At 41.7% G+C, this 18,876-nt stretch overlaps 1 pseudogene; it reads left to right on the top strand.

The window, feature by feature from the left end:
• Nucleotides 1–7,637: 7,637 nt before the first annotated feature.
• On the top strand, nt 7,638–8,447 carry LOC134417926 (uncharacterized; annotated as a pseudogene).
• The last annotated feature ends 10,429 nt before the right edge of the window (nt 8,448–18,876 follow it).

Here is an 18,876-nt window from a genome sequence, read left to right as displayed (position 1 = left end):
GTAAATATCTATGTAGAGCCATATAATATGCACTTTTCAAAGAGCCTTTTTCCATCCTCACAATACCATCATTACTCCTACAAATGAGCTTTTACATATATGCCCCTAAATATTACTTTTAGCATATTTTTTGTGTCCTCATTGTGCTTTTACTGTCCCAGATGAAGGGTCATTACCCACTGGGCAACTCAAATTCATACACCAAACAGAACTATTTCTATTTTTTATTGCAGTTTCACAAAATAGGGAGATGTGTGGTAACCCCCAAAGGGTTGACTCCCCAGTCATCAAAACTTCACAGTATTTATGCATTTTAACAAGCAACCAAACAATTCAGTGTGAAGTGGTAAGAAATTACATAGCTTTTCATTATTTAGCACTCAAACCTGTATTTGCTAATTTATATCTCTACTTCTGATGCTGATTAGTTCTTGTGGACATTTCTTCCTCCATCTGCATTGGGGGCCCATTTTGAGGAGGTGGTCAGTGGGTCAGTGGTCACAATTCCCCTGCTAGAAATGCTTTTCCCCAGTTACTGCTCAGTCCTGCTGACTTCACTGCTGATGGCTCTCATCCAGACAGCCCATTCATCTCGGGATTGTGCTCCCTTTTCCTTAAAACAAAGGATTAGCCAGGCCTACAAGTTTCTATAAGTTTCACAATGCTGCTGCTTAATCCCAGCTGCATAGATATAGTTACTGATTATTAACAAAAAAACCTGCAAAGTGAGGCTAGGTGACTTTCTCCATCACTATCTCACAATTTTAAGGTAAAACATTAAGGTTGAAAAACCCAAACCAACAGATTTGGTAAGACACTGAAATCCTTTATATTTAAAAAAGGAACAACAAAATAACACAATGACTCTTTTTACTTACTGTTTTTTTGGTTGGTGGTTGGTTTTTTTTTTGAGTGCAGGTAATCTTTAACACATTACACAAAACATTAATATTAGAGCAGCTGTATCACTTTGTTATGACCTATAATGATTCTAAACTATTTGTAATAATTTGTCAATTGGTCTTGTCAAAGATTAATCACATAATTTTCCTTCTGACGTTTTTCACTGAAACCCACTGCAAGCTGATCTCTCATCAGGGACTCTGTTGATTCCCATGGTATTCAACATATCGAAATGTCAACATTTAATTTTTAAGAGATTTAGATGGGTTAGGAAACCATCCTACTGTGCTGTGTGCCAGAGTAGGATCTCAAAAACATAAAACATACCCATGCAGGTTCATTTGTGTTGTGGGTGGAAAAGGAACCGGAGTACATCATGTCTGTAAAATGTTCATGACAGTTCTGAATGCTCACATCCACACTTCTGATTTGCTCTTTAGATGATACTTGTGGAAATCTGCCAGGCTTGCTGTGTCAGGAGTGATAATTGCAGGAAAATTTGCATGAAGAATTGATGGGGATGGTTGACAAAAACCATGAGCTAAGCCATGCTTGTCCTGCACCTGGCTGGGGCAAGGCTCAACAAGAGAGCATTGTCTGTGAGGAGGCAGAGGCCTCACAGCCCAGCGTTGTCTCTGAGGAGCACAGAACAACAACAGGGTCTCTGTGCCAGCCTCATCCCCCTCATCCATTGAGATAACTCTTGTCCTTGAGGAGATGAGGATGTAAAGGCTCTCTGGGGAAGGTCAGATGGCCTTTGCTGCTGCCTCAGCTGGAGGAGGAGGATGCTCAAGTGTCACGGTTCTGCTCTGCCTCTGTTTCTCTATAAGTCACACAACTCCTTCTAAAAAAAGGTAACCAAAGACCCTCATTGTCTCTAATTTGAATATTAAAAATATCCCCACCAATATCAGCACAAGAAAACAGCTGTTCCTGAACTGAATCCTGCACTTGCAGGATATGATGTTCCTGAACCAATCATATTTGACTACAGTCACATCTCCATTTTGCCAAAATATGAATTTTATATTTCAAATCCTCTACTTTGGGAGGACAAGAATATGAATCCACTTTGCAGACAAGACTGTGGGCTGGCTGGTCTGTCCTCCCCAGAGCAGCAACACCTCTTTGTTAGGATCTGCACCTCCACCAAACTGCATTGGGTGTACCTGGGAACGCCTCTACACAGCAATACACACACTCATATTTTGTGGACATATTGCATTTATCACTGGTAATCTAACAAGAATCCATAACCTGTTACTTGAATGAACTACACTTCTTGTTAATCTGTGATGATGGAAGTTCTTATTGAACTCAATCTATAGTGCCAAATTGGTTATAATCAGAAATTAAAACATGCCTCACTCAGGCCCTCTGATCTCTGAGGAGAAGCTTGAATGTGGGGGGTTTATTTTCTGCCTAATTGCATACACTTATCAAACATCTGACATAGCCCAGTTTTGTATTAGTTTAAATCTCTTTCAATGTGTTATCTCTTGCTGACTCATTCTACAACACACAAAAACAATATCCTCAATCCCTTCTCTGTGTGATTATCTGAATGAGGAAAATATTCTGCTAATGGAACTGACCTGTTCTCAGGCTTTTGCTGCATCTTAACTCATACAGGGTTGTGACCTGAATGCTGAGCCACGGGGGGGACAGCAAAGGGGGGACAGCTGCAGGCAACAAACTGAATACATACATTTTTATAGTCAGGTCTGATGAAAATTATGACTGGGGAGAAGAGGACCCCGATGAAACAAATTTTTAATTTGTTTTATTTACAATCATTATTTTGTTTTATTAATATTTGCTACAGTGAAAAACAGTTAATAGTGATGCCTACTGTACAACTTTTCATTCTAGCATATAACAGTGTGATGAAATAAAGTCCTTCTTGGCAGAGAAGGAGGCTGAGCTTAGAAGAATCAACGCCTGAACTTGCAGTGAACTCAGAATGTCAGGAGATGGGTTCTTGGCACTAAATCTGTTCTGTGTGCTCATACGGTGACATTCAGGCACAATGAATAAAACTGATAGCTCTTCCCCACATTACAAGGTGTCATTTGTTTGATTCAAGGTGACCCAGGCCCTACAGATCATGACTGAAAAGCAACTCCCCATTTTGAGCCATTGCTGCTATATATAATAACTGCTAAAAAGCAATTAAGAAACTTAGAATAATAAAAAGACTAATTATAATCCCCAATAAACTCTGGTCTGCTAACTCTGTGATTGTAGTTCTATTGATTAATCTTGCAGAACTTCTTTCAGTGAAGGAGATTAATTTAACTTTAGTGGGTGAATAAAACGTCTAGCTTCCCCTACTGCTTTTATTGTGCTCATAATAAGTGTGCAGTACATCTCTTTAGAGACAATCTGGCTAGCAAATCGGATCCACTGTCCAAAATTAAATTAAATATTTGCAGATTCTGTCATGGAAGAAGGATGCACCGCACTCAAAAGAGAGAAGCAGTAAAATGTTTTATTGAGGTAGAATAATGATTTCTGACAAAGTTTGATGGAATTTGACAAAGTTCACTTTATTAATTACTGCATGGAGGAGACATACAAAGAAAAATTGAGTTAGAATGGCTCAGACAGGGACTGGAGGCATGAAGAGTAAGAAGGACTGTTTTGTTGAGTCATGAGGTGCTGAGTAAATCCCCTCACTCCTTTCCAGAGCCTAGGTATAGCTGGATCCTGTCTTGGTCTCAGACTCCATCAATGGTTTGAGACATAAACTTTAGGGAATTGAGAGATTTTAGAGGAGCTAAGATTTTAGTTAGAGATAAGCTTTATTGGGGTTCATTAAAATAAATGGGTAGGCCTTGATGGAGTTAAGAGTTAGTAGTTAACTAATAATTGATTGCTTGTCAACACAATGTTTGGTTACCTGGGTTGCTAATGAAGAATATAGAAATTGATAAATAGCTTTTAGGAACATAAGACAATTGTAGGCCTCCTCTGTTCTGAAACCAACTGAAGATGGGGAATAGGAGTTCTAACAAGGGTTCATTTGTCATATCTGCATTGAAAAGGTAGAAAGGTCAGAAGGAGGAAGACTTCATTTACTTCCTCATTTTGGGACCCCTCCCCATGAAAAGGACCACCGACCCATTTCAAGGAACAAACTACACATTGCTTAATAGATTTTGAATGAACTATCATAGAAGCAGGGAATGGGATGTACCAAAGGTATGAATATGCATTTGTGTTTTGGGTATTCAATACTTGTATAGATAAAAGGACTCTGTAATCACCTGTAAATTGTGGTGTGTGTTTGGGAGCTATCCCAAATGCTGCCAATGTCACAATAAACACTTTCTAACTTTAAACTGTTAGAGAGTTTTTGTCCGTCACAGTTGGATATCGGTACTAGATCAATATCCACATTTTTTAATTAATCAGGTTCACTTTTAAGGGAATTACCCACACAAACACCTGAGTACCTACACAAGTCAGCAATCCTTCACAGTAGGAGTTCAGCATGCTCCCATCCCTTCCTGCGAACCTGTCATGGGTATGGGATCTCTCAAGCCCAAGGAGTGGCCTCAGGGAAGTATCTGCCATGCAGCCTCTGCTTCAGCAAAGGGAGCTCAAAGCTTTGTGTTAAAAACAGGTTAGAAACTGTTGAAGCCCCAAAACAGATAGCCTTCAAGAAATAATGAGTTAAAATATAGAATGTGAGGCATTTGAAGAAAGCATAGCATTTAGGAAACACATAGAGCAATAAATCAGCTAAAGCATGGAACACAATGACAGGAAAGAGAGATAGGAATAGGAGAACTGATGGGCTAAGCATGTTCAGAGCCAACAATGTCAAACTGACCCTAAGAGCCTTGCCAAGCCATGGGGACCAAGCCAAGTACACTGGGAATTGGCCAAATTAGGAAAGGGGTTCAAAGGTTCAAGGAGGAAGACTCATCAGGAGACCCCAGCCCATGATGAAGGCAACCAGAACGACCACCAAGATGATCCTCAAAAGAGGTATCCCCGCCCACGCTCCGCCTACACCACGCCCCATATGAATATTCATGCAAAGATATGATTATGTATATGATCTGATGTAATCCTATAGCAAAACTGCATAAAAGGCTTGCCTTTGTTATGGGAAACTTAGAAATCCATTTTGTGATATCTCCGACGCGTCGCAATAAAATACCTCCTGCTTATTTGACTTAAGCTGAGTCTCTTAGGCAGTTATTCTCGCCTTTTGGGGCAAAATTCGGCATCACTGTTGTAAAATAGTTGATAATTGTTAAACATGTAGTGTTAGTTGGGTTATTATATTGTAAAAGGGGTTTAAAGGGTGGTTAGAAGGAATAGGGTATTCAATGTACACACCTCAGTAAAGCGCAGCATCCCCCAGGTGAAATGAGCCAGCCTGGACAGAGCTGTAATGGGCCAATCCAGCGCCTTAAACCTTCATGCAAATGAAGGATCCAAAAGAAAGCAATCCAATGGGACAAAAAACAGAATAAAAAGGGGCTTCTGACCCACTGAATCTGTGCTGCTCCATCGGGGCCATTGCTGCTGAGCAGCCCCAGCGTCAGTGCTGCAGCATCCTCGACGGGAATGCTCCTGCTCGGCCTGGGCCCCCCTTGCTTTGGGCTTTCTTTTTCTTATAATAAATGCTGAAATACTTTAGTACCAGGATCCTGGTGTCGTTTTAACACTTTGCATGGGCTGTCCGTGCTTGTGCACTGAAGTAGTTGGCTGCAAGTCAACAGCAATAACAAGACAAATATCCTGTCTTAGCTCTGATATCTCATTCTGTACCTTTGGTTATCTTGAACCTTTGGGTTTTGAAACCATCTTTTGAAATACATTTTCAACATGCCTTCACTCCCTTGTAGGTAAGACAGGAGCTTAACAGCTTGCAAGTGCACCCCAAGGACATGGGGCCTTGTTGTATTCATATTTTCTGAAAAGTCCCTTCGCCCAGGAATTTTCTCCTGGGAAGCTGAGAAGCCTCAGAGAAAAATGAAAACAATAATTATCTTATTTTCTTCTCCTGTGTTTTGCTCCTTTGGAATGTGTTTGGAGTTTGTTTACCAACAGGTGATTGTTTAATTGGATTTCTGGTGTGAGTTGTTTTCACTCAATGCAGTCAGGGCCAAGCTGTGTTGGGACTCTAGAGAGAGTCACAAGTTTTCATTATTATCTTTTTAGCCTTCTGTAAGTATCCTTTCTGTATTCTTTAGTATAGTTTAGTATAGCATTCTTTAATATTATATAGTATCATAAAATTATAAATTGGCCTTCTGAGAACGTGGAGTCAGATTCATCATTCCTTCCTTTGTCTGGGGGGAACACAAATACAATAGGGCCTGTCATTGGTGAGTCTGAGCCAAAGGACAGGTAGGGTCAAGGGTGCACATCACATCACCCCAGTCCTGCAGGGCAAGCCTCAGAGTATACAAGGCTACTGCATCACTGAGGAAACTTTCCTGTGTGACCCTGCAGGAGCCACTCTGGCAGTCACACTCCCACCACCAGAGGCTTTCACTGCTGAGCCTGAGGCTCCTTCACAGGCTCAGGCCTCTGGTTCCTTCAAGTAACTTAATTATGGTGCAGCAACAATTCAGTTGAGAACAAGCTAAAGTAACAGCTTGAGCTGGTGCCTCCAAGAAGGGACCCCAAACAAAAGGAATCCATGAGCTTTTATACTCTCACAGTCTAAGCCTGTTATAGTCTGGGGTTTTGAGTCCTGGCTCCTGGCATGGCTCTGGGTGCCCAGTTACCCAGCTGGCCTCATGTCCCCGTGTGCCCTTCGTCCTGCAAAGAGTTGGGACTGGTCATTTCTCATGGCCTGGGGCTCCCAGCACCCAGAGCTCAACCTGCACCTTGCCACCCAGCCTACCTGCACTCCGTGTATTCCTCATCTATGCTCATGTAACTTAACAGTGCAGTATTCCTGGTAATTTTTAGACACAAGCATTGTAACACACAATGTGGCTTTTCACAAGACAAAACTAGGCAGTAGATAGAGTGTGAGCAAGTCTGTGGTTAGTTAAGAGTCATAAGACTAGACTTTTCAAAAATGAGATTTACTCAATCTATCTTGAAGGAGAAGTACCCTTTTTCCACTTGTTTTTGTGGTTAGTTTTTGTAAAATACATTAGTTCCTTATTTTTCTCTTTCCTTCCTTCCACCACCAAGAGGAAGACACTTGAAAAAAAAATTTAAGTTTCACTATTATGTAACTATGCAGTTTAGAGGAAGCTTCTCCTTATTTAGGCTAAAAGATCACACAGATGTCTAAGCAGCCAAGAGCATATGTTCTCTGACCTTCATCCTCAAATCTCTCTACTGTGGTTTCTTTCCCATGACACACTTTCCTGTTGTCTCCTTCCTAGTGCAAGATTATTGACAACCACATCCCAACAGCTTTTCCTAGAGCAACCATTAACTAAACATTTCACAGAGCTGTTTCTGCAAACTTTTATTTTACTTCAAAGGGAATATCCCAGAAATCTGGCACAGAATGCACATTTCTGTAGGGCATGAACAGGCAGCCCCATCCACCTTTCCCTGTCTTGCTGTTATTTTATTTCCTCAGCAGCACTACAGGTTTGGTGCCAATTTAACAGAAACAAATCAGTCTGGAAGTATGGTTTATATGGAATTTCTCTAAATTGCACAACATACGTGAGGTAATTGGATTTAAAATCCCTCAGGGGCCTGTGCTGGGGCCAGTTCTGTTCAATATTTTTATTGATGACATGGATGAGGGGATTGAGTCTTTCATTGGGAAATCTGCAGAGACGCCAAGCTGGGAGTGTGTGTCGATCTATCGGAAGGGAGAAGGGCTCTGCAGAGAGACCTGGAATGGGCAGAGTCCAATGGGATGAAGTTTAATAAGTGCCAAGTCCTGCATTTTGGCCACAGTAACTCCCTGCAGCACCACAGGCTGGGGCCAGTGTGGCTGGACAGTGTCCAGGCAGAAAGGGACCTGGGGGTGCTGGTGACAGCCAGCTTGACCCGAGCCAGCTGTGCCCTAGTGGCCAAGAAGGCCAAGGGCATCCTGGCCTGGATCAGGAACAGTGTGGCCAGCAGGAGCAGGGTGGTCACCCTTCTCCTGTACTTGGCACAGGTGAGGTCACACCTTGAGTCTGTGTCCAGTTCTGGCCCCTCACTTTGGGAAGGACATTGAGATGCTGAAGCGCGTCCAGAGGAGGCAACAAGGCTGGAGAGGGGCTGGGAACACAAACCCTGCGAGGAACAACTGTGGGAGCTGGGGGTGTTTAGCTTGGAGAAATGGAGACTCAGAGGTGCCCTTATCACTCTCTACAAGTCCCTGATAGGTGGCTGTAGCCAGGTGGGGTTGGTCTCTTTCTCCAGGCAGCACTGACAGAACCAGAGGACACAGACTAAAGCTGTGCCAAGAGAAATATAGGTTCGATATTAGGAAAAAGTTTTTTACAAAAAGAGTGATAAAGTACTGGAATGATCTGCCTAGGGAGGTGGTTGAGTCACCACTCCTGGATGTGTTTAAGAAAAGCCTGGATGTGGCCCTGGGTGCCATGGTTTAGATGAGGTGTTGGGGCATGGGTTGGACTCAATGATCTTGAAAGTCTCTTCCAACCTGGTCATTCTGTGATTCTGTGAAAAGGGGAAGGGCAAGGACAAGGATAGCCAGGCTGACTGTTTCAAAGGGTTAAGCTTCAGCTAAAGAAATGCAAAGCAGAGGACAGTGGAGCATAGACAAGAACAGAAATTCCTGATGGATGCCATCCTCAGAGAAGCAGTGAAGTTGAAAAACATGTTTCTTTCCTTCCTGTGTGTAGCCAGTATTGGTCCATCCATACTGCTTGGTCACCCAACAGAATTTGCCAACCATTCCCCTGCAATCACCTGAAAACTCTAGGGTGTTCTGTAAAAGTTCAGTTTATATTCAAGGTTAATTCAAGAACAGAACTTTATTTAGAGGAATTTTTAATCTTTATCATCTTTGACAGTTTCCAAGCTAAGCAGAAAGAGCAAAGAAAAAATTACTTATTGCAAAGATCTGGATCAAAATAACTCAACTGCCACCAATACCAACTCCTCAAATTGTTCTTAGACATAGTTTTTCCTTTTGCTTTTCAACTGCATCTCTTGAAAGACCTGCATTACTCCAATTACTTTCCACTTCCCTTACATACCTATGTAATATTCCCTTTAATATTTACTTCACTTGAGAGCCTTTGCAGTGTGCCAAATATGCAATTACCTCTAACTTCTGCTTACATAATTCCTAACAGCAGCTGATATTTATTTTGCACACAATGTAAACAGCATTGCCTTGCTTCTCTTTGAGACTTGCAAGCCAGACAGTAGATCTACATTTGCCCCACAAATACTGTCTTTGCTGTTGCCTGTTGTCATCCACAAACACAGAGCAGCAGGGGCATCTTATTCAGCTTAAGGTACAGCCTCATAAAAAACTTTAAAAAAAAAGGAGCACTTACTGATTGTAACAGGCCTGGAAAAATTAGCAAGTGCTTCAACACATCTAGACCACAGTTTAGCACACAAAACTTTGTTTATTGCTCACTACTGGGAACTTACATCCATCAGCTGGGCCCATGAACCAAGCAACTTCCTGCAGGGAGAAGAGTATTTTGGGGAGCTGCCCCCCTTATACACTCCTGGTGACAGGCAATTGATAATAGGAATGGAATATAATGATGCCTGACTTAGCCAGGTATAGGAACAATGAGTTTCAAAGAAGTAGATTAGAGAATGTAGAAGTAGACACACAAGATGCTAAATGTAGCTGGAACCAGTGGATAAACAGATAATGAGGGATATAGTGGCTTTTGTGGCAAAGCCATGTAGTGAGAAAGAACAGGGCTAAGAGGAATTAATGGCAAAATCATCTATAACCCTGGGGACACTCCAGTGACCACTCTGGTGACCACCAGAGCCCCCTCCAGACAAGACTCTAGGACCATTAAAGGACTTCCAGTAAGAGGTAGATGCATGCAAATTAGTTCTAGGGAAAGTGATGTTTCTGTATTCTCCAGGAAGCGCACTGTAATCAATAGGAATAATCATGATGGATCACTATAGAATTGGCTGTACCCCAGCACTGCTTGTGGTCTCCTACACAAATGCCAGCTCAGCTTCAGCTCTGAAATGAGTGTTGTACAAAGTACCTCCTCCTTACCTGCCCATGACCTGTGATTTGAGATTTGAGCCCACCACCCCTGACTTACAGTCACCCTTTGAAGGAACAAAAGCAGGACACAAGGTCTGCTCTCCTACTGCAATGCAGCAAACCCAGTTTCAAGAGGCAGAGACCGCTGATCAGACACAAGTGACACTGGCTAAATGTGACACTTTTCCCAAGAAAAATACTATGCTTGTTAGCATGGAAAGAGCATCTTAGAATTCATACAGGCTAACAAACCAGAAGGCAGCAGAAATTAGAGACTGCTAGGCACAAAACCTTCTGGCATGAGAGATAAGGTACATGCTGTACCCTTGAACAGTGTGTTCCTTGGTGCTTGACAGTTTTACTGCTCTTAGTCATCTTCCTACTTAGAGACCAACACATGGCATTCTTTTAACCCTCCCTCTATTGTTTTTCCTGCTCCTTTCACATACAAATGTTACATTTTTAATCCATTCAGAGTAATTGCAATACTCTTGCTACAAATCTCAGCTGGGAAGTCAAAGCAATAAACCTCCATGTGTGTTTAACTTCTCTAAGTTAATGAAAGGTGGAATATTTTTCAAAATCCCCATGAAAAGTCACTGCCTCTGGTGAATTGTTCTAGCAGTCTAATGTTATCTCTGGATAAGTGTATATTGCAACAACAAAAAAGCAGGTAATTTTGGAAAAGACATTTTCAGATTACCTTTTTGTCATTCTTCATACCATGGTGATGAACTATCCATGGAAGTGTCATAAATATTATTTTCAAAATAAAATTATGCAGTGAGACCACTCTTGCTGACCTCGAACATAATATGTTACACTTGCTGCATCACTTGGAAGAACTCGGGGTGGTTTTATATGGGGTAGTCCAAGAAAACAAGAACTTCCATGAGTAATTAGAAACTCCTTAATACATGCCATGAGCTAAAAGGCACTGTGTAAGATAAATATATAGATATATATTTTGTGTATATATTATGTCTATATAGTATGTAATATATAGATAGTTAAGTCACAAGATTTATAGTATAAAAAAATGGAAGTAATTCTGGAGGTTTCAAGCTGAATATGATAGATGACTAAGATTCAATCTGTGGTACAATAAAAGTCTGCCAGTTGTAAATAAATAATTATTTGAAAATTACTTTGAGGTGTCTAAATGTCCCTTTTTTGCTAGGAGGCCATTTAGGCAGATGTCTTTATCTATGTATCTTATTCCAAGAAGGAAAAGATTTCACCCTTTACAATGAGGCATTCCAGGCACCCTGTATGTGTGATGCATTAAACACCCCTGGGAACTGCAGTCTCCCACACAGGGATGTCTGTAGGAATCCCTCACTATGGCTGTCATTCCGAAGCTCTGCAGCTGACCTGGGCTGGCTAAAGCTCTCTCAAGACCCCACACAATACATGAATTCAAAATCATGGAAAATGAAATCCTCACTGAGTGAATCCCATCATCTTTTGTGCCTGGATAACCAAGCCACCACTGTGTAAGTGAGAAAAAAAAAAAAGCTGTCAAACAAGATTGAGTAGAAACTATAAAATTGTTTTACTGCTATTTAAACTCTGTCAATGTTTCCTTGTTTTATATACAGCTCAGTGACCTCCTGGCTCCTTAAGCAGTAAACAGAGCTCTGAATTACAAATTAAGTAAGATTTACGATTACTTACTTCAGCATAGGTCCTCCTGGTGTCAGAACCTGAAGGGAATCAAATACATTTGGGTAAACCTGATACATTACTACGACAGTAACACTGCCATGATTAAGCAAATAGTAGAAACTGTAATGCAAAAGCTGTGTGTGTGTGTGGTTTTTTTATAGTCTCTAGAAGAAATTAAACCTTAGACAAGAATGCATGCACAATCTATTCACTGACCCTAAATCAAGAATGTCTGTTTTGCATAGGTGTCTTGAGCAAAGATTGTTAAGATGCCACATTTGCAAGACACTGCCTATGTTATTAGAAAGCTGTATCTTGTAGGATGTCTAAGAGAGAAAGGCACTGCCTGTTGGAATATCAGCCAACCACTGAGTCATGTAACTTTTGGTCAAGAATTGTATAACAACCATGGGAAACAGTGTGACCTTTATGTTCCAAAATGAACTAGTTATGTGTGTGCCATTGTTTCACAACTAGGTATGCAGAATCCGTCTGGCATTCTTTAATGCTTTGTTTGCAAGTGTTATCTTGCCATCGTTAAAGAAAACAAACCAGGAATGCCTGTGTAGGATCATGTATCCAGCTCTTGAGGCCAGTCCTGAGCAGTGGGCCACCATCCCCCAGCCAGCTCCCCCCAGTTTTATTGTTGAGCATGATGCCATATGGTGTGGAATATCCCCTGGGTCAGCTGGGATCAGCTGTTCTAGCTGTGTCCCCTCCCAACCCCTTGTTTTGTATCCAGATGTCAGCACAGGCTGCCAGTCAGATCAGATCATGGTGATATTGCAATATTCCTTTCCAGCTGGTTAGAGTTTTTTAAATTACTGTTCCAACATGCACTCTGGTACCTTGTTCCTTGCCAACATAATTCTCAGTCATGTTAATACTGAGCAATAACAAGAGTTGGCACCATTGCTAACAAAATTTAATAGTCCCAAGAATCTCCCTTATTAAGCACAGCTAAAAGAAGTGAACAGTGAGAGCAGCAGTGTGTGGGCTTGTGCTTCTAGATCTGGGGCCCTCTGGGATCATTGTCAAGGGACATCTAAGAAGCCTTTGGGAAGCTTGATGCTGTAGGGAATAGACAAGAGGCCTTGACTTCTAGCAAGGCTAGCAGGGCTGGCAGAACTGTCAGTTCTCTGATTAAAGGGGCCCTTGGAGGTTTTGCTCCAGATGGCACTGGTTGGGGAGGGTCTGGTCCCCCACTCAGCCTGAGGGCTACCTAAAACACACAGGCCTTTTGGGGCATTTGGTGTGGGAAGGGCTGGTGCCTTATCTCATAGCAGCACACACTTCCCCAGCACTGGTGGGGGTGTGCTGAAAGCTGTTGTCCTCAGCTAGAAAAGCTTTCCCTGTAATGCTGGAGGTCTCAACCCCAACAGATCTTCAGAAGGTGGGTGCTGGTGTGGAGCAGAGGGAGAGACACCTTTCGAAATGTTTCAGTGAGCCAAGGAGCTGCAGGAGGCAGCTGTGCATCATCAGGGGTTGTGAAAGAAACTGGATCTTCTCTGAGGCCCTACAGCTTCAAGAAACCATAGAGTTATGCACTAAAGGAGGGGCAGGCTGACTCTGTCAGGCTGGGATGTATAAAACTCTCAGGATGGTGAAAGCTGGAAGCTTGACATTCCCACTGCTGGGAGGAGCACTTATGCTCTGCCTGCACATTGTAGGTACAAAATATGCTCAGTGCTGTGGCTGGAAAAAAGAGGCTGAGAGCTCTGCCAAGGGAACTGCCTGAGCCCCACAGGAGCACCAGAAGGAGGGCTGCTCCCTCTTGTGTAGGGAAGGGGCCTGTCTGCTGACCTGTTGTCTGGGGCAACTTTGCTGCTTTTCAGGGACTCTGATTTATAGTGCAGAAGCCTGCAGAAGCCTCTCTGGCTCTCTGATTATTGATGCCTGCTGCTTTCTCATGTGGGCATCAAATGCTCTCTAATTACTAGAGAGACCTGGATAGCATTAAATATGATACGTATAGCTCTGGAGTGGTGGTGAAGAGGAGTAAGAGCCCATGTGGTGCATCCTCAGCCCTGCTGGTCAGCTATGATGGGGTTCTGGTTTCTATGAACCTGGTTGGTTCTTTGAGCCCTGAAGGTTGCTTGAAAGAGCTGGGATACACTGGACTAAGTTGGGAGGGGCATCCTTGGAACAGGATGGTGAAGCTGGTAAGAGCTTTAAACTAAGAATGATGAGGAAGAGAGGATGACAATCAAATGAAGATGTGATGAATGAGGTTATCAAGAAAATTCTGAGGCCTTATGCAAGCAGAGGGGACTTTATAATCAACTTGGCTGTCACTGAAGTACATGCACATAAACAAAAGGTTCAGAAAGGATTCCCTTGCTTTCTAAACTTTGAAATTAAATCTTAATAATTATCAAGTAGATTGGTGTTACCTCTACTGATGATCGTGGGCAAATATGTTTTGCCCTTGAGGGGCCTCCCCACTCAAGGGAGGAATCTCCACACACATTCCCACAAGTCCTCCCTGCTGGAAAATGGGACTATGCCTTTATAGCACAAAGTGATTGAGTGTCAGTCATATGTGGCTGTCAAGGTTATCAAATATCATGGGTCTTCAATAAGACAAGAGCAGATGTTGGTTGGAGTAAAGTTGTTTATTGCATGAATACATCAGCCTGGAAGGCAAGGAGCTCAGAGTATTAAAGTCTGTGCTAAAAGTTTTCTGGCATAGAGTCCCAATGTTTTGAACAAAAGCAGCAGCAGCTCCCACAGTTTTTTCCTCTTCTTCTACTTTTTCTCTCACCCCAATACAGGGATTTTATTCACAAATCATCCAATCAGCTAAAAGCACAACTCCAAAACATTCTTCCTAAACTGATCTAAGCTTAACTCTAATGTGCGAAAGCAATGTCAGTTTTTCCCCAAAATCTACGCATATAATTTTGTCTGTTTACACAGATAGTTCCATCTGTTCCATCTAGAAATGCAAGCAATGCTCTGCTATGTGTTTGTTATGTCTGGAGCTAAGTTAATTTGTGAAAGGTAACACTACTGACCTTTAAATTAGACTTTAGGGCCTTTTACTAGCTAACACAGTCTCTTAAGGCACTTAAGATATATTTCTACTTACTTAAAACTAAAATTTACACTGCTACTTCATGTCAATGTGACTTAATATACCTCCATTTCTCTAAAGGCTCTAATTCTTGGATTCCTGTCTCTCTGAGGAACTCAGGCTTCTATTTCATGCATTCCAACATGTTGCTAGGCTAGTCACTGATATGTCAACTTTTTTTTTAAAGAAGATGTTGTCACTTGTTTGTTTTTCTCCCTCTGTAAACATCTGTCTTTCACATCCTTGTTTGTGCCAGTCTTTGTCAGGAAACATCTATCTTTCACATCCTGTGATGAGTTTATCTTAGGATTGTTGGTCAGGCTGATCTCAGCATCCTTCAACAGTAAACACAATGTTTTCACTGGAAGTGAACTCCATTGAAATGGAGTTCAGGATCTTGAAAGGAGGAAAGAAGATAAAAGCTAGGACTGCTGTCCTGGATTTCAAAAGACTTCAGCATGTTCAGGGATCTACTTTGGTGAATCCACTTGATATCATCCTGGAAAGAGAACAGGTCCAGAAAGATTGGTTTTGATTGGTTGGATTTTTTTGTATCTCACAAGGAATTCACTTTCTACAAGCTCAAGAATGGCCTATTCTGTTTTGCAGGAGAAACTGAAAGGATGGCAGGAGGGTTTGCATGGATGTGCAAGGAGAGCTTGAACTCAAGGAAGGAAACTCATGAAAAGGAAGCATACAAGAGGTGGACATTAGCACACGTGACTCAGAAGGAACTGTCTAATTCTGCAAGGATGAGTTAGGAAAACCAAATCAATCTTATCAAGGGATGTAAAAGGCAATAACAAGTGCTTCTACAATAGAAAATGTGCACCCACTCCTGAATGAGACAGGGACCTGGTAAAAAACAATGCTGTAGTGGGCCATCATGAAAGGTAATGCAAAGGTGGGTGACTTCAAGTAGAACTTAGGCAGAATTTAGGTTTTGGTGGCAGAGAAGCACATGTTAGCATGAGGGATCACTGAACCTTAGCATACAATGTGTGCTGTGCACACAATGCAGTCTGTGTATGCTCTTTGTAAGGGCTTGTTCCCACAGGTATGTGTGAAAGTGAAATGCTTTCAGCAAACCTCAGTGTGTAACCTTCTAGAACATTTGGTTTGTACAGTAAGAGACGGATGGATTTGTTTTACTTGGAGGAGTACTGTAAAGATGTGAGGAACAATGAGGCTATTGAACCTTGCCACAGAATGCTGCACAGCAGTGGCTCCACCAGAGAGGACTGTCCTGCTGCTCTGCATGTTTCCCAGCATTGCAGGACACATATAAGACTAACTTTTAAAAACACCTTTTTCTGTAGGGGGATAGAATATAAGAAAATAAAGATAGTGTAGAAAGTAATCTTACCCCTAAGGAGTTGCAGCTGGGCCAATTATCAAAGATTAGGAGCAGGCCTGACTTTAACAGGCCTCAGCTGTAAGCAGTGAGAAGAAGATGCTATAAAAGAGTTGGGTTGCTGGGTGAGAAGGGAATAGGAGTCAGTTGGCTGTTTTGGGAAGAAGGATAAGTCAGTGCTTGGAAGAGGTGCCTGCAAGAAACACCAAGAAGGTATGGAACTTTTGTGATAAGGAGATGACAGTATGGAACCCCTGCAATAAGATGATGATGTTTTTCTCTTAAACATCTTGTACTTTTTTTTTTTTTTTTTTTTTTTTTTTTTTTTTTTTTTCTCCTTTTGAGATTCAACTGGACCAGAACTTCACACTACAAAGCAAATGTAGGAAGATTTAGGTTCTGAATGCCATATTTGCCTTAGTCTTTATAATGCAGTTGGGGTTGAAAAGGATCTTTAAAGGTCATCTAGTGCAACACCCGTGCAATGAGCAGGCACATGTTTAACCAGATCAGGTTTCCATTGAGCTTGATCAGGTTTCTCTCCAGGCCAGTATGGACTGGATAATTATATAGTGAGGTAGATTGGAAGCAGCTTCAGCGTCTGAGTTCAAAAGATCAGCAGCACAAAGACAAGCTGGAGACCAGTCCCTTGTGTCAATACTAAGGTTATATCACACAACATCGTCCTTAATGACCTTGACATTGTCACATGCAAAGTGCATGCTCTCAAGTGTATAGATGGTTCAAAACTGGAAATAGTGATTGATGTTACTCATTGTTCCCAAAAATGGATAAAAATAATAACTTTAAAAACCCCTTAACACCAATGTAGTACTACGAAGCTGATATTTTTTTTTCAATGCTGGATGCCTGAGGGGATATCTCCTCTGAAATATTGTGCGTGCTGAATAAAGAAAAGCTCCTTTTTAAATGCTGTATTTTACCTGCATATTCATTGATTTTTCCAGAATCAACATACAGAGGGTAATAATTTTCCTGAAATCATTAACTTTTTCCCACCCCTTTATGCACATAGTCTTCTGTCCTGGGAGTCTCTTAGGTGGTCCCTGGTGGTTGACCCCAAAGTGATACCTGACTGTCTGGTGAACTGGTAGAAGTTGGCACATGGGCTGGTTGCTTTCCAGTTCTTCTTGCAGAATGGAAATTGTGCAGTTCCATAGGCAAGTGGTTTTTGAAGAAAAGGCATTGTGTTAGCCCACAAGGCGCAGATCATTTTTTTGTCTGGCAACATCACAATGTCCCTCTGAATGGGGACAACTGACAGGTTGGAGAGATCAGCAGATAGGAACATAATGAAGCTCAGCCAAGGCAAGTGCTTTTCTGCAGCTGGGGAGGAATAACCCCACATACCTCCACAAGCCTCACTCTTTGCAGAGAGTCAATGTTAGACCTTCCTGAGTCACTCTTTATATCCTGGTGCTTTATCAGTACAGCTTCTCCACATGTTCAGGCTGATGTGGCTGGAGTCCTTCCTGTAGCTGCTTGCAGTCAAAGCAGTTTAAGAGCAGCCTGTGTCTGCTCCTTGGAATAATCTGATGCCAGTTTGAGATACAGCATAGGTGTGTGAAGTTTGGCAGTTCATGACCTGCTTCAGATGCAGCTCCTGGGCTAATTATTTAGTTACTTCCAGCTGAGAAGCTGAGGAACAGTAAACCTATCCTGGCCATATTACTGCTGTGATAAATGGATGTGTTCTGTGCTAACTAAATTGTAACTATACCAATATTTTAGAAAATATTTGTTATAAGGTAATAAAGGGAAGACAGATTTGCCCTTTGCAGATGTTACATGTGAGAAGCAGGATACAGGATGTAGTGTTGAGATGAGCAAGATCCTAAAACAGAATCAGCCTTGGGATGAGCGAAGTTGGGATGATTCCAGATGTGGAATCTAAAGTAATGGTCTTATCTATGAAATAATAAGACTTATTTGGAACATAATGCTTACTTACATAACACAAACTTAATGAACATACACAAGCTGCCAGGTTATTCAGAGGACAGCGAGGAAGTCAGCAAGCCTTCCTCCAAAAAGATGACCAAAAAGCCAGGAGATCCCTTAGCAACAAGTGGAGCATGTGCTCTGCAGTACAGTGATGTAGAGTTCAAGAACTGAAAATAGGAGTAGATTTATGGAAAATTATTGGTGAATATGCATTAGCATACAGTATATAAGGTTTGGTTTGGATTCCTTTGTTTCCCATGTGAGGCAGTATGAGAAGCCCTCCCTGTACCCCGGCTGGTTTTGCTTATGCTTTATATGAACCTTAATCACACTTAATTAATCACTGCTAAATTTTTGTATATGCTTGATTATATTTAATATACTTGACTGTATTCATTTATACAAAATTGCTGTTCAATTAACATTCCTGCTGAATTAAATTTTGTTGTTTATTAAATTAGTCATATAGAACTTCATAACACTAGCCACTTCCAGACTCACTGCTGGAGAAAGTGGTGAACTGAATCTTGTGAAAAATAGGAAAAGAGTTGGTTGCTCAGGTCAGCACAGGCCTGTGTGCTGTTTAGGTTTGTCACTCAGAATATGTCAGTACCACACAGTTTGCTACAGCTTTATCGTGTCTTTTGACCCCAGGAAAGGGATCCTTCAGGGAGGCCTGCCAGTGGAACCAGGAACTTGTAATTAGCAGATGTGAATTAAAGTATTGACATGACTATAACTTAACAAAATAAAGAC

The sequence above is a fragment of the Melospiza melodia genome, chromosome 4, assembly GCF_035770615.1.
Source record: "Melospiza melodia melodia isolate bMelMel2 chromosome 4, bMelMel2.pri, whole genome shotgun sequence".
In the NCBI taxonomy this organism is placed as follows: domain Eukaryota; kingdom Metazoa; phylum Chordata; class Aves; order Passeriformes; family Passerellidae; genus Melospiza; species Melospiza melodia.
Note: the sequence above shows the minus strand (reverse complement) of the source record. Positions and strands in the feature narration are given on the sequence as shown.